This window comes from Anser anser (genome assembly GCF_964211835.1).
Source record: "Anser anser genome assembly, contig: HAP1_SCAFFOLD_100, whole genome shotgun sequence".
NCBI classification, from domain to species: Eukaryota; Metazoa; Chordata; class Aves; order Anseriformes; family Anatidae; genus Anser; species Anser anser.
In genome coordinates, this window is record NW_028153617.1 from 157,259 (window position 1) to 172,237 (window position 14,979).

The 14,979-nt window shown below is 35.0% G+C and overlaps 1 long non-coding RNA gene and 1 pseudogene across 2 annotated transcripts in view; one reads left to right on the plus strand and one right to left on the minus strand.

The window, feature by feature from the left end:
• Positions 1 to 14,979, plus strand: part of LOC310891811 — a 294,710-nt gene that overhangs the window by 21,999 nt on the left and 257,732 nt on the right. The window lies entirely within an intron of this gene.
• Positions 1 to 14,979, minus strand: part of LOC310891814 (adhesion G-protein coupled receptor V1-like) — a 75,696-nt pseudogene that overhangs the window by 9,043 nt on the left and 51,674 nt on the right. Inside the window, exons 31-40 of the transcript in view lie at positions 13,709 to 14,523; positions 12,074 to 12,283; positions 7,706 to 7,836; positions 7,348 to 7,447; positions 6,175 to 6,354; positions 4,453 to 4,616; positions 3,796 to 3,889; positions 1,703 to 1,781; positions 1,075 to 1,213; positions 429 to 570 (exon numbers count right to left, since the gene is read on the minus strand). The product of the transcript in view is annotated as an adhesion G-protein coupled receptor V1-like (transcript). The remainder of the gene's footprint in view (positions 1 to 428; positions 571 to 1,074; positions 1,214 to 1,702; positions 1,782 to 3,795; positions 3,890 to 4,452; positions 4,617 to 6,174; positions 6,355 to 7,347; positions 7,448 to 7,705; positions 7,837 to 12,073; positions 12,284 to 13,708; positions 14,524 to 14,979) is intronic.

Genomic DNA, 14,979 nt, shown 5'->3' on the forward strand with positions numbered 1-14,979 from the left:
CATATATAGTAACATAATACATAACATAAACACAAATACATTCTTCCTTTAGTGTGTATATAATGCTTATGTGTCCATGACATTACCTGAAGAGAATGGGAAGGCATTTCACTTTAACTAGGAAGATCTCTAGACAGGAAGAATATAGTCTCTCCTAGAAAAGGATTATGAACTCTCTAAAAAGACCTCAGTTCAGTGAGGTAGTACACATTGAAAAACTCATCTTCGTGCTTTCTGATTCATTGCTTTACATATAAACTTTTTAATTGCACAGATTTCACAGGGATGTTTCAGAACCTTCCAAAGGAGTATAAAGATTCACCATAGCAGGACAATGGTGCTTTCTGAAATATGATTATTCAGAAAAGTGGAATTAAAATGTGTGCCACAGAATTCTAAAGAAATGGAACATTAAAACTAAGTTTTACCTGTTGTGTTCTCCCCTAATTCCAGCCCCAGAGATGGATTTGTTAAAATTAACTGGAACTTCTCATCACCTTCAGGAATCTCATCATCAAAAATCATGACATCAACAGATTTATGCCTTTCTCCATCAGCAAAAAAAAGAGTCTAGCGTTGAAACACATAAAGCACCGAATACTTACATCAGTTAATATCACACAGAAATTTTTGACTACGGTAAACAGAATTCTGTGAAATAGGAAGGAAGGGAAAGCATAGGAAGAGCCATATTCTCTGTTCCTTATAAACTGATTGAATCAGAAATATAAAGGTTCAGCACATTACAGAATGAGGACAAGAAAGAATAATTTATTTTGAAAGTCCTGTTGCAAAAATAGTCTATGAAAAAGTTTGTATGTCTAATCAAAATTAAATTTGAAATCGATGTTTGAAAGTTTACATTTTGCTTTATATTAAAAAATATATTTTTAAAAAAGAAATAAATAGTAAGAATAAGAATATTTTTATTTCATTCTATTTAGATTACCAAAGCAACTGAAACAAGCTGAAACATCTAGCATCACTACTGATCATTCTGCAGAATAATCAAGAAGATATTCTTTTACGGAAGCTGAAAGAATAAAAAGTACTAGATTTAGAGTTGCTTCTTACCCTTGAGGTTACATTAAAATCCAAACCCAGCTGGGCCTCCAAATTTTGGGCATAAAAAAATACAGACACATTGCCATATGATCCTCTGTTTCGGTAAGCCATTACTGTCAGATTCCCATGAGATTCACTAACTTCAAAACTAAAATAAAAAGAATAATTCTCAATGTTCACTGATTATGTTCTTTTGAAAAAGATAGTACATTTTTATTACATTTTCACTCTGAATTATTCCCTACATTATAGTTCTCTAACGCATCCTTTTTACCTTTTTTCTCTTATCTAAATTGAATTAAGTAACACGAGGTTTTTGTTTTGTTTTGTTTTGTTTTTTGCTTACATGAATGGTGAGGCTGGAAGAGTTGATGCAGGCTGGGGAGGTTAGGCAAATTGGTGATATAAAAGGACAACAGTGAAAGTAGTAATAAGTAAAAGAATTCTGATTAGATGAATAGTGAATTTTTGTTTTCAGTGTGGGAATCCCACTTTCTAGTTCAGCTGAATTGAATGATTACTTTACCATCTCAAAGACATGGCCCTATTTTTAACAGGAGTTTTACTTTTAGAAAGAAAATGGGCAACACCAATCACTAATTGGCACAGTAAGTTCTTCAAGGAAGATGAGACTTACTTGGTACCTTCCCATTCAATTACTCCTCTTACACCATCATTAGCATCGATAACAATTTGAGAAGCTAAACCTTCCACATCTAAAAGGCAAAACAGAAAGACAAAAATTAAAGAACAATAAAATCAATTTTCTTGATTTTCAAGAATCACAGAAGCATTTATTCAATCGGTACTAATATTACAGTGTCTTTACAAAAAATGTGTAGGAGAAAATGGGAGTGGGCAAGATAACTGGAAAGAGTCCTTACTACTAGAAGTGCAATAATGCGTCTTGAATTAGCACTGTAATATTTAATAATGCATAAAAAAAAAAAGACTAAGGAAAATGTAGAAAGTTAAACAGCACATAAAACATTAGAAAATAATAAAGTCTAGATTTGCGATGGAATCTTAATTTGTCTTCACTATAAGTGTTTATTACAATGACATTCAATATTTTGCATTTGCCATTCTGAGTATGAGAAAGACAATGAGGAAGAATAATAAATGATTCAGCATTTCATCTTCTATTTGTGCTTCAGTGCCTCATCATACATTCTAATGGCACACCTCAGATTTCACTACAAATACACAACTATTAATTTATTTGTGGGGTGTTCACATACTGTAATATTCTACTGCTCCATAAAGACATACAGGTATTTACAATTAGCCTGAAATCGTAATTGAATACACTGCAGTGTGAAAAACACCAAATAATAGGTTAATGTCAGAAAAGTCTACTAACTTCAGAGACCAGAACTTTACAGTCAAAACTTAATACTTCTCAGAAAATAGGTTGTTGTTTTTCAGACAACCGCACCACACAACTACCTTAACTTACTTGTTTACTTTTTATAAGCTTCAACTTACTTTCTAAAACCAAATTGACTTCACCGAGTCTGCCATAAGTATATTATGTTTAGATCCATATACATTTTTCCATCAATTCAGATAAAACTGAACAAAAGTAGAAGATTATTGCCATGAATCTAAGCCTGTCACTATGAGGTAGAGATGACGATGAGCAATAGCTCTACACAGACAACAGAAGTGTTACTGAGGTTTACAAATCCTGAGGGAGTAATGGCAATTAGAGACATTTCTGCTTCACTCCTGCATTTTCTCATGTCACCCTGTAGTCAGATCTGTTCACCCAGGATCTGTAAGAGTTTGCTCACAGACACACACGCGGACACACGTATTTGAGTCAGGCTATTTCTTCTACCAGAAGAATTCACTGACATGTTATGTGAACACATTTTTTCCTTATGACTTAAAACTATTATTTTCTCATTGTAAGTAAAGCTGACCCAATGCAGTGTCACATCAGTGTTAAATGGTCATGGTTCAAGGAGACAGCCAAAGAGAAAGTGAGACTATACAACACTGTTTAGTTTGGATGAATCTTTCATTCTTATATGCTACTCCTTTCATATTTTAGACTCAACTATTCACAAATCAGCAATGAGTCTTGCAAGTTACCTTTCAATCTGTAACGAATTAACTCAGTCACTTCTATAAGCATGCAAAGAAAAGGGAAAAGAGTCAAAGAAGATGTCTGACATTATATAACTAGTCTTTAGTACCACAGGATAATCCAACAGTTCTTAAAGCTAATGACTACTATTCTACTGAATTCTGAAGAAGCAAAATGAGAAGCAGACTAAGCAAATAATAAAGATCATTGCAAGAGTAGGAAAACCATAAAATATGTTTCCTAAAAGTGATAAAAGAATAAAAACAGACTTTTTTAAAAGAGTGAGCAGAGTAGCCACATAAAGTTTTTTTTTTACTTTTTTTTTTCCATTTTGTAGTTTGTAAATGAAAATCAGATGAAAAAATCACCAATAAACTTTTCAAATAATTGTCCTTTCCAACTGATAATTACTAACTCCTCTACGAAAATTAATTTAAATTTTCCCAGAGTTTAAAAAGCAAGAGATTAAGTGTAATAATAAATCTATTTCATATTCTATGATGTTTCTTCTAAATAACCATGTCTCATCTCAGCATAGTTGGTAAGTAAGAGGAATAATGGTAATCTCCCAAGGTAATATAATATAAACCATTAAAAAGGAAAAGTAAAAATAATTTGCTATAAGATGTTTTTACCTAGCTTAGGTGGGGATGACGTTGAATGGTTCATGATGAGTTCCACTGAAGTTAAATTAACCAAGAAGAATTCTTGCACCTCTGGTATATCATCCTGCAAAACACAAATACAGTACATCCTCTTCTCATTGTCCTTTAAGAAACTTCCACAGAAGTCACCAAAAAGGATCACACAACAAGTCTCTAATATTACTGTGACACTAGAATTCATTTTTCTGTTTTCCTGAAATAATTTTATTGGGTCTGAAACTGATTATCGTGGAAGAATTAAGTAAGACATTATATATCATGAAAAAGATCCTGTGGTGACGCTAAACTATTCTTGCAAATAAATTACTGACCGATTTTAGAGGCATGTATCTCCAGCAATGAAAAAGTATGAGCCTGTAGCCAGCCATGAAGCACACTGTTCTAAATACTACTAGATAGTTGGTAAAGTTTTAATGAGACAACTTTATTACCTTTAGACAGAGGTAGAGCTGCTTTCTGTGACTATTTGATCCCTTGTGATTTTAATATTAAGATTGAAACCATCTTTCTAAATGACAGTGAAATATAACACAGGGCTTCAAATAATGGCTGCAAGCTTTAGTTCCCAAAATATTACCCTTTTGAAATCATACAGAAAAGTACAGAATTAAAGGGTTTAGAGGTTACCTCTAGAATAGTAATATTTATGGCAACTGATGTTTCTCCTTCTTCTAAAATCAGTGAGCCAGAAGCAGGTACATAATCAGCTCCTGGTTCAGCCACAGTCTCTTCTGTCTGATTACTTACAGTGAGCAATCCTGTAACTGTGGCATAAGTAACATTGATAGTACCTGTTTAATTTGTGAGGAGAAAAAAAAAAAGAAAAAAAAAATTGTTTTTCAGTTCTTATATAATGTTCACTGGAATGGATAAAGACAAGAGATCAAATTCTCATCCACAAAATAAAAAGACTAACTGCAAAACAGAAGGATTAAAAGAGTTATCCAAAGTACATTGGAGCTAGTGTACCTTTGTTACCGTTATCAATATGCCTTCAATTTGACCTTTGCTGACTTGTCTGTCTGCATAGGACTCAAAAATCATTGGGTCCAAATGCATCCAGAAATTTGAAGTTCTGTGGACCATAAATATGAAATTGCTGAAAGACTAACTGGGACATCTCATGTACCATTAATATGAGTTTTTGCAACAAGGACACTTTTTGGGAATGACAGATATCTAAGAAAGGCTCTAAAGACAGTGCTGGGAAACACAGATTAATAAATCTAGATACTTTCCTGGGTAGATTGACAAACTTCAATAGAGAACAAAATTAGGGGACACACGGATAAATATTACCAAGCAGAAAAGTTATACATTATAGTTTTGAGAATAAAGCCACCTCTCGCTAATCTGGTAGGGTAAGTCAAGTGGCAAACATAAGGAGTATGAACCTGAAATAAAATGATAGATGAAATTAAAAGCTGCTCTATATGAAATAAAATGTAAGAGATAAAAGAGTCCTAATTAATAAATAAGTAACGATGCTTATTTTAATTCAGTGAGAGATCTTGCACTTACTATGAACAATTATCTTAAAACATTAGTTTACTGAATAGTGTTCAAAGAGTACACTAGAGTATGGACTGGTATTAAAAAATAAATGGAAAAATAGTGTCATTAAAATGTCTCTAAAACTCTCTGGTGTCTCCAGATCTTGAAAAGCACTGTAAATGTTACTTCATTTCAAAACAAGTATGGCAAAAGAAACAGCCAGATTATCACCGAGGTGTAAATATAGTCCAAAAAGGCAAATAGGAAATTATTATACATGTTTTCTCACAACATAAGTTGCTATTTTCAGGCAACAAACACAAGATTCATTTTTTTTTTTCATGAAGCACACTATTGTATTGTAGAATTGAATACTATATAGTTTAAAGGATGTTAATGGATAAATTGATTCAAAGAGGAATCAGAAATTGTCAGAGGAGACATAAATTGAATTCAATGGTCTGGACACAACTTTTTCCATGTGACATTCCTAAGGTGCTGACTTCCTGAAATTCAGAGAAAAAATATGTGGGATGTGTGTACATGTCACTTTTCTCATGTTTTTTATTTTTTCTGAAGAGACTAATGCTTTGAGACAGACTCATTAGACAAAAATATGGTAACCTTAATAGCCACCTGATTGTTACAGCTTTCAGATCCCTTGCTGTATTAATGAGGATTATGACTCTAGTAATAAGTAATATTTAGTTTCCAAGTCTGCAGAAAGAAGCTTAGAAGTTCTGAAAAAAATACCAACTGTAACAAAGATTTTTCCAAACTTTCATTATCATGGCTTTTATTTGCCTAATGATAAGCAAAACAAAACTTCCTTTCTCTTGGAGTTGTTATACAGACCTAGAGATCCAAATTCTCTGTTAATAAAAAGCTGAATTGTTTTGTTTTCTTCTGGGATTAAAACCACCCTGGATGTGGAAGCAAAATTCAAAATTCCATGTGGTTCATCACTAGCTTCTACTGTTAGAACAGCTTCATATCCTTGACTATCCAAAACAGCAGCACCTGTAGAAGAAACTCCTGCAAGAGAATCAGTGGACTGCAGTGAATGAAGTGTTATGCAACTAATATTTTTGTCTTACATTATTGTTAATATTACATTTAAATAACGTTCAGTAGCCATGCAAATACCACGAAACCAAAGCTCACTGAAGTATGTGGATGGTGTGGGACCTACACACATATATATACTTACATTCTATAACAAATAGAAACAGAAATTTTATGCATACCAAGTACAAAGTCACAAAAATGTATTAAAAAATAAGAAAACTTAACAGGCCAGTGCCAAATATCAACTTCCCTATATTTTAAAAGGAAATAAACCATTTTCCCAGGAAGTACCTCCAAAAGCTTAAAACTATATTCCACTTCACAATCATTACATCAATAAACTGATATGTTTTCCAACTATTGCTTTGATGAATAATTTTGCTCATCCCGTTGGGCCACAGTGACTCTCGGAAGTTGATAAGGCACCTCGCAGCAACACAATCCATGTCAAGTTAGTTTGGTGTTTGGACATTAATTTCAGTTTGAAAAAAGGTATTTCAGAACGGATGCAGTTTAAGGCTTCTTTTCTCACTATAATTTTAATGGCAAGAATAAAATATTCTGACCACCTTGAATTCAGGGACAGATCAGTAAGTCTGCAGCTTGACAAGATTGTTTAAAAAGATAAAAATATCTGCATGTTTCATGGCAACTCTATCCATGACATATTAGTAAACTCAGTTTGCATTAAGATTAAGGGAAGAAACAACCATTGAATTAAATAGGCAGAGTTAAATCAGGATTGAAAACCATTTAAGTGTATTTGTGGAGACACGGTGGGATTTATATATACATACATAAGGACCAAGCCTATTTCAATAAAATGTTAATGAACTTTGCGTACTTTGCACCAGCTGCAGTTTGCTCAGTCCTATACCTCCAAAATGAAATAATAAAATTAAAAATATTATATTATTAAATGGTATTTTTAAGATGTAGCTGGCTATAGTTCTGCATTACCTTCTGTTTTGATGTTGTATAGGATGACTTGGTATTCTTCTTTTTCTTCAGGAATATGGTCATCCAGCAGATCAACATACACTGTTGTATTCAACGTCCCCTATTTGTTTTAAGGGTAAATTGATTAGCCATTATTTTATAAAACACAAGTGATATCATAATGACAAGTATTTTGAACAATTTCTTTAAGAAGAGTTAAGTATCAAGAATTGTAAGCTCCCTCCAGTTTGTAAGTCAAAAAGTGAGAAATTAAATAATCAAACCAAGAAAGAAGGACTGTTGAAAAGGCACACTTTTTCTCAGATCAGTTCTAATCACACTATTTTCCTGTAGCCAACATCACTGTTTATGGACTTACCTCAGGAAAAAAAAGTATTCCAGAATAGTTTGCAAAATTTTGTTTTACATTATGTCCTACTATCTTCCACTCAACAGTAACATTTCCCAGTCCTGGAGGAGTTCTTACGATGTGGAATTGTAATTGTTCTCCTAGGAATAAAGGACAAGATGCAGTGTTTCAGGGTCTCCTCTTCTACATGTTGGTTATAAAAATGAGAGGTCAAAAACATGCATCACACAGTTAAAGTATTTTTCCTGAAAGATATTGCTATTTTTGTCAGTTTGAATTTCACAGTAGTTATATACCACATTCACTTTTAATGCTGAAAAGAAAAACCTAAACTTAAACTCTTCTAGTTTTTTTTCTTCTGTTTTTAGTTCACACTTGGAAATAATTATGAACATATGAGGGAACTTGGTATAGATGAATAACTTAGAAAGGGAATGTTCATGAAAACATGCGCAAACATTAGAGCAATACAAGTCTGTAAACTGTACAAAACAGTAACTACTGTATGTACCAACAATAATAGTAGTTTTCTACAACAGTTCCCTGGAAAGAATACACATTATCTGAACATTTGCACTGTCTTGTGACTTTATTCAATGCATGCAGAAAAAAATGCTTATAATTATCTGTAAGTTCCATTTATGTGAGTTCGAACTTACAAATATGGTCACTGTTAGAAAACAAAACATTCAGAAAATGTTAATAATTTCTTATAATCTCAGAGGTAATCAGTATTGCTGGACAATGTGCATATAAAGGAAGCAAATACTATGGTATTTTGCACATTTATAACATTTAACCCCAAAGGCACTTTAATTAAAAAGAGTAGACCTCTTAGTAGGCTTTGTAAAATGTGGAAATTGTTTTATATTCACAAGTTTTTCACAAAATTTCCATTAAATATTTTAAATGTGGACATGTGAAATTAGCATGTTATATCAACATGGAATAGATCAGTAGGCAATATTTTGCAAAACATTCACAATAGAGGACAGATGGTTATTTATAATAGGTAGGTACATGGCATTCATATTTCATATGCATTTTTCAGGTCCACAGAATTTAAGTTCAACAGCACATTTTGTCCTGCATTGGCTTTCAGAGACATGAAATATGCAGAAATCTACAATTCTGAGATTTTTGAAAACAATACATGAGATTTCTTTTGCTTATTGAAGAATTAACAAAACATAAGATAATGTTATAATAACATTATGCTGCCCAACTAGTCCCTTTGATTATGCAATTTAGAGAGCAGCAACTTAGGATGCTGTCTTGCTATTCTACTGTATTACCTTACAGAATTGTACAGCATTGTACAGCTAAAACTGGCAAGAAAAATCTGAAAATTTTCTAGTTACATTTATTTTTTGTAAGGAAGAGTCAGAGATATGCATGTATATTGGCTACCAATGAAAGAGAAAGGAATTCTTAACTTCAAGAGCCCTTAATATACTTAAATAAAATTTAATATTGTAAAGAAGTAATACAAAAACTGTATACACCCATTTTCAAATACATAAATGTGCTATTCAGCCCCAACATTTCAAACTTCAGTTAAGTCTCAGAGATGTCAACATTGATGTCGACATTGATGTCGACATCTTTGGCTTAAGTTGGTCCATGTTGCTTCTAAGAAAATTAAGGAATTCAAAATTTATTGATATCACAAGGATTCCACTTCTACAGTCAAATATCTGGATGGTAGACTCCCAATTTACAGGTTCCTCTGAGGCTAAATCATTACAGTGTTTAACACTGCACTGCAATCCACTATGTTCTATTTGAGAATTTTGCATATCCATTACAAAGAAATAAAGATTTAAAAGAAAAGTGGTTTCAATGGTTTAGTACCATTGGGAAAACACACACACACACAAATAAGGCAAAGCTTATTTCAATATATCTCTATAAGTTATAATGAATTTTCATTGAAGACTGGGAAAAATGCTTTATGATATAGAAAGCTGTTCCACTATAATCCAAACACTGAGAAGAAACTTGAAGTCATTATTACAGATTCCAAGTAGTTATTTACTGATCCATGTTTCCTACCAGCTTTACCAAGATTTTTTTGGTATTCCTATCCAGAAGAAATGCTAATATGAACACTAATTGATTTCTGAAGATTGAAAGTGTTATTAGGCTAAATTCAATATTTTTTTTAATATTTAATCCTTATCCATACTTTTACATTTCTACATTGTGACTTAATAAGTGATGCATCTCTTACATAGAGAAACAAAGAGGTGGGTATTTATCGCTGTGAAGAAGGGAGCATCAGCCGCTCTCCTCTTCCTCATTACTTTAAGCTACTGCAGTGCATTTTCTTGTAATACAGTTACACAACTGTCGCAGACCCCTGTCCAATAAAAAAATACTACACTTATCCTCAATAAGGTAAAAAATAACATGCACATTGTGAAAACAAAATGTATTCACTTAACAGAAAATTTTCAATAACACAATAACTGTAAAAGTAATGATATTTGGATTTATGTCTGGTAAATTTTGCTTTCGAATGAAAAAAATATTTTGACAAACTAAAATAATCTAAATGCCTTAGCTCTTTTGCTCTTTCTCTATTTCTCCCTTTTTCTCTCTCTTTTTTTTTTAATCAAAGACACTTAGTTCACTTGTTTTGTTTCTGGCTGGAAGGCAATGAACTATTTCTTTTCACAACCTGGAAAAATAATATAATAATAACTATATATAATAATAGAACTATAGCCAAGTACTTCAGTTTCAAGCAGCCAGCATTTGGTAGCATGCTATGAATAACATTTAACCAGTTGAAAGTATTCAGGGACTTTGGGACTGAGACAGTTTGTATTAATTCCTTGTGCTCATTAACAGCTCTTCTTAGCTAATCATATCACATCTGGCTTGGCACAGAATTAACACAAACCATACCTAGATAAAAAACCAAAGGTTATGATGCCCTTTCATGTTGGGAAAACAAAACAAAAAACCTTTGGTTGAGAAAGCCATTTTTCTTCAAACAGAAAATGTAGTGCACACATTAGGGGACAAGTTCCTGTTTTGTGAACTTTCCCTGCCCATCAGTTCAAACATCAGAGAAACGTGATACTGCAATACACTGAGATTCCATCAAAGGCCACCTAAAGCAATCACCACCAGTACTATTATCATCCTATGCAAAACTGCATCAAACTGTAGATGAAACATGCCGTGTATTCTTTAAAACAATAGTAGAAATGTTTAGTACATACCAAATTATTATTGTTCTTTCTCAAATGTTTGCTTTCTCTTATAATTGCTACTTCCCAAATCATCTGCCATAAAAAAACATCAGGTTCATGGGACAGACAAAGGGAAGATGTTACCCTAGTGTTTCTGCAGGAATGTTTTCTAGAATATTTTAAATTCTTTGTAAGTCGCTGATAGATCTGATTTGCTTATGACTATTAGGTGTGTGTATGTTGGCAGTCATGAAGTGGGCTGGCAGGAGCCTCGTGCAGGCCAACAAAGAGAAGGGCAGAGTCCTGCCCCTGGCGGGGAGCAGCCCCAGGCACCAGGGCGTGCACCCTGATGGAGAGCAGCTTGACAGAAAGGGCTTGGGGTCCTGCTGGACACTGCACTGGGCAGGAGCCAGCAACATGCCTTGTTACTAAGAAGGCTGATGGCATTCTGGGCTGAATTAGGCCAAGTATCCCTAGCAGGCTGAGAGAGCTATCCTTCCCCTCTACTCTGCACTGGTGAGGCTGCACCTGGAGCACTGGGTCCAGCTCTGGGCTCCCCAGTGCAAGACAGACCTAAACGTACTGGGAAGACTCCAACAGAGGGACACCGAGGTGATCAAGGGAAGGGAAGAGAGGCTGTGAGAGCTGAGACTGCTCAGCCTGGAGAAGGGGAGGCTCAGGGGGATCTCATCAGTGTCCTTCAATACCTGAAGGGAGGGTGGAACAGGACAGAGCCAGGCTCGTGTCAGTGGTGCCCAGGGACAGGACAAGAGGCAGCGGGCACAAACTGGAGCACAAGAGGTTCCCTCTGAATATCAGACAGCACTTTTGTGCTGTGTGGGAGCACTGGCACAGGTTGCCCAGAGAGATTGTGGGGTCTCCCTCCTTGGAGATACTCAAAAGCCTGGACATGGTCCTGAGCAACCTGCTCTAGGTGGCCCTGCTTGAGGGGGAAAGGACCAGATGACCTCCAGAGGCCCCTTCCAACCTTAAGCATTCTGTGATTCTATGAATGCTTGCAAGAGTTCAAAGTACATGTCAGGTATGTGGATATTCACTTCTTGCTGGTGTTCTCTGAACAGTGAAACACAATCATTGTGAGTCATTATCAACTGAAAGCACAAAGATGGAAACTGGCATTAAAATTTGAGCGTGGTCAACACAAAGAACACACCTTCACAACCAATAACAGATCTTGAGGCTGTATGGAAGCTTATAATTCCTGCCACATTGTCACTTGCCAGAATAATCACTGTGACAGTGTCAAAACTGGGCAAAATTCGACTCCCTCCTTCAGTATGGACCAGGCTGATTTCAATACTTTCATCATCCTCTGGCTCTGGATCATCTATAATGGGCAGCGTGACCATCTTCTTTGTTTCACCTACAAGGAGAAGAACGTATACAACCGTGTGTCCACTTGGAAACCACCTTGTAAAAAGACTCAATCATCTCATTTTGAAAATAATTAAATACATAAAATATATTAAAATTGCATGAAACAAACTTATTTACCTTTCTGGAAGTCAGTGAATGTCATTATGAAATTTTATCTAATTACTATTGATCAGTCACATTAAGCCAATAAAACGATCACATCATTAAATATACTATGTAGAAATTAATTATATAGGAATTATTTCGGAGTGCCTAGAATTCTTTATTTTCATTACAAATTCTATGACTTTAAAATTTAACTTAGAAAAGGGGAATATCATTCTTGAAAAAAAAATAAATTGCCAGGTGCTAAGCTCTCCGATGAACCATTTACACAAGGGTGTACATTCAATATGAGTACATTTACTGAGCCAGGGAATGCATTGAAATGGGATGACATTTTGTTAGTTCCTTGCCTTTGGGACTATCAAAGAATAATAATGTAAGCAGCAAACACCGTTAATCTCTAGTCGCTATATATCCATTAAAATTTACAACACAATCCTGTTGTTCAGTGCGTGTGCATAACCCAGCTGTGTTTTATGATCATTAGAATATCAATTTACAGAATACATATGTATTTCCTGCTAGATTGTCTTTCAAAATACTTCAAAATCAGTTTTTACTAAACTTATAACGGGTAATGTAATTACATGTCAGCCTCACAATCATTGCCAGCAGCCATGCCTTACTATTCAGATGATTTATCAAGCTAGCACACTAGAATCTTTACTACGCACCTGGAAATTGCTTTCAAAATATCAGTTCGATTAACTCAGACTTTGAAAAAATAAAATACAGCATAAAATACAGCATGCTGCATGGTACTTAAGTAATGTCTGAGAGGGACTTGTTTGTCCTGTTTGCAATTCTTTTAAATATGTTCTGTTATGTTACGTTTAAATATGTTTTGTTATGTTACAATATGATCTCAGAATTTAAAGAGATGTCATGAAAAATTAGTACTGTAGTGACCGAGGGCTAACAAAAGACCACTTAGGCCTGATTCTCATTTCCATTATCCTTGCTGTAACAACTATCTTCGACTTTATTAATCCTTACTTATGTGGTAAAGGAAATCTTTAGAGTGCAATATTTATACTGCAATATTTCTTTAATAAAAACCCTTAGGTATTTATTGTGCTTAGATATTTCATTGTGCTTTGCTACCACTGTGTGTGTTCTGCAAGATAATGCTACATGCTAATGAACAACCATACTCTTTTGCACGTGTATCCTTAGCATTCAGGAAAATTTAGCCTAAGAAGAAGATATCAGTTGTCAAAACATCCACAGTATCGTGTACTTGTCACGTTCTTTTTTCTTTTTCTTAGTTTTACAAAACAGAAGCCAAAACGAGAGCTTGTCTCACCTTCAGCAAACACCAGAGTCTCACCGACACCTATAAAATCCAAGTTTGGAGTAGCAGTCCCACCAATGACACGCCATTCCACTGTCACTTGTCCCAGGCTGCCTTCTGTTCTGTGTATCATTAGCTGCACGTTGGTCTGAGGACGTTCCTCTACTTCAACATACAGACCTTTCTCTGTTGCATTGGGACTTACACTGTAGATCTTAAACACTCCAAATGCGTCTCCATTCATCATTATGATAACTGTGGAGGTATTTGGCTGTCCTATGGTTGGTTGGTTTTTTGAGCTGGCTGAGACGTTCATCAGTTCTGCTTTCAAAAGGGTTATAGTGAATCTCTCATCCAGTTCTGGCAGGCTGTCAGGCAGTATGGTAACTGTTAGATTTGCAGACTCTTCCCCTTCCTGCATTATGGCCCACTGTCTTGTAACAGGTTCATAATCACTGCCAGCGATGGCTTGTGTGCTGAAGAGGGCGAATGCACTGGTAACGTTTTTCTTGTAGGTCCGGAACCCTGAAGTGTTGTTAGTTAATGGGCTGATATCTGACGTCAGCCAAAGGCAGAGAGGAATCCCTGAGGCACTGGAAAATGTAAAGGCTGAACATGCTTGTTCTTTTAGGCACTGAGCTGCACAGGAATACACAGGGTCACTTGCTGCTGACACATTCACTCTGGTCTTGGATGGTTTGTCAGGAATTCCTTGTACAGGAGGCTCGTAGTAGGCCAGGATATCCTGACCTTGCTCCACAGCAAGAGCTACAACGTCAGTCTCAGAAGTGCTGTAGAAAATCTGCAGCTGACCAAATCTTCCCTCACTAAAAGACATTATAATAAAATAAAGTTCTGTTAGTTGACAAAGGATGTCTAATATTCTACATGTTTCTGGGTTAATAATAGAAGTGAACAAAATCAACTGACCCTTTCTGAATTGCTGAAAAATTCCAAATAACACATCAAAATGCATTCCCTTTGAAACTAGTACCAGAATAACTGAGTTATCTTATTTTTTTGTGGATAGCAAGTTTGATTATTTATAGCTTAGGTAGTAGTCTGTTAAGAATGCATATTTGTAAACATTTGGTTCTAGGAGTTAACTTAGTCTTCTTCAGGACTTGGCAGCTCTCCTTACTTGCAAGGAAGAAAAAGCCGGTGACACCCAGACTTATCATCCTTCCTCTAGGATCACATGCATAAAACCTGTTTTCCTTCTCTTATTTTCATCCTGTAAGGGCTGGCCATTTTGTCCTCCTGTTCAAATCACAGGAACAGGC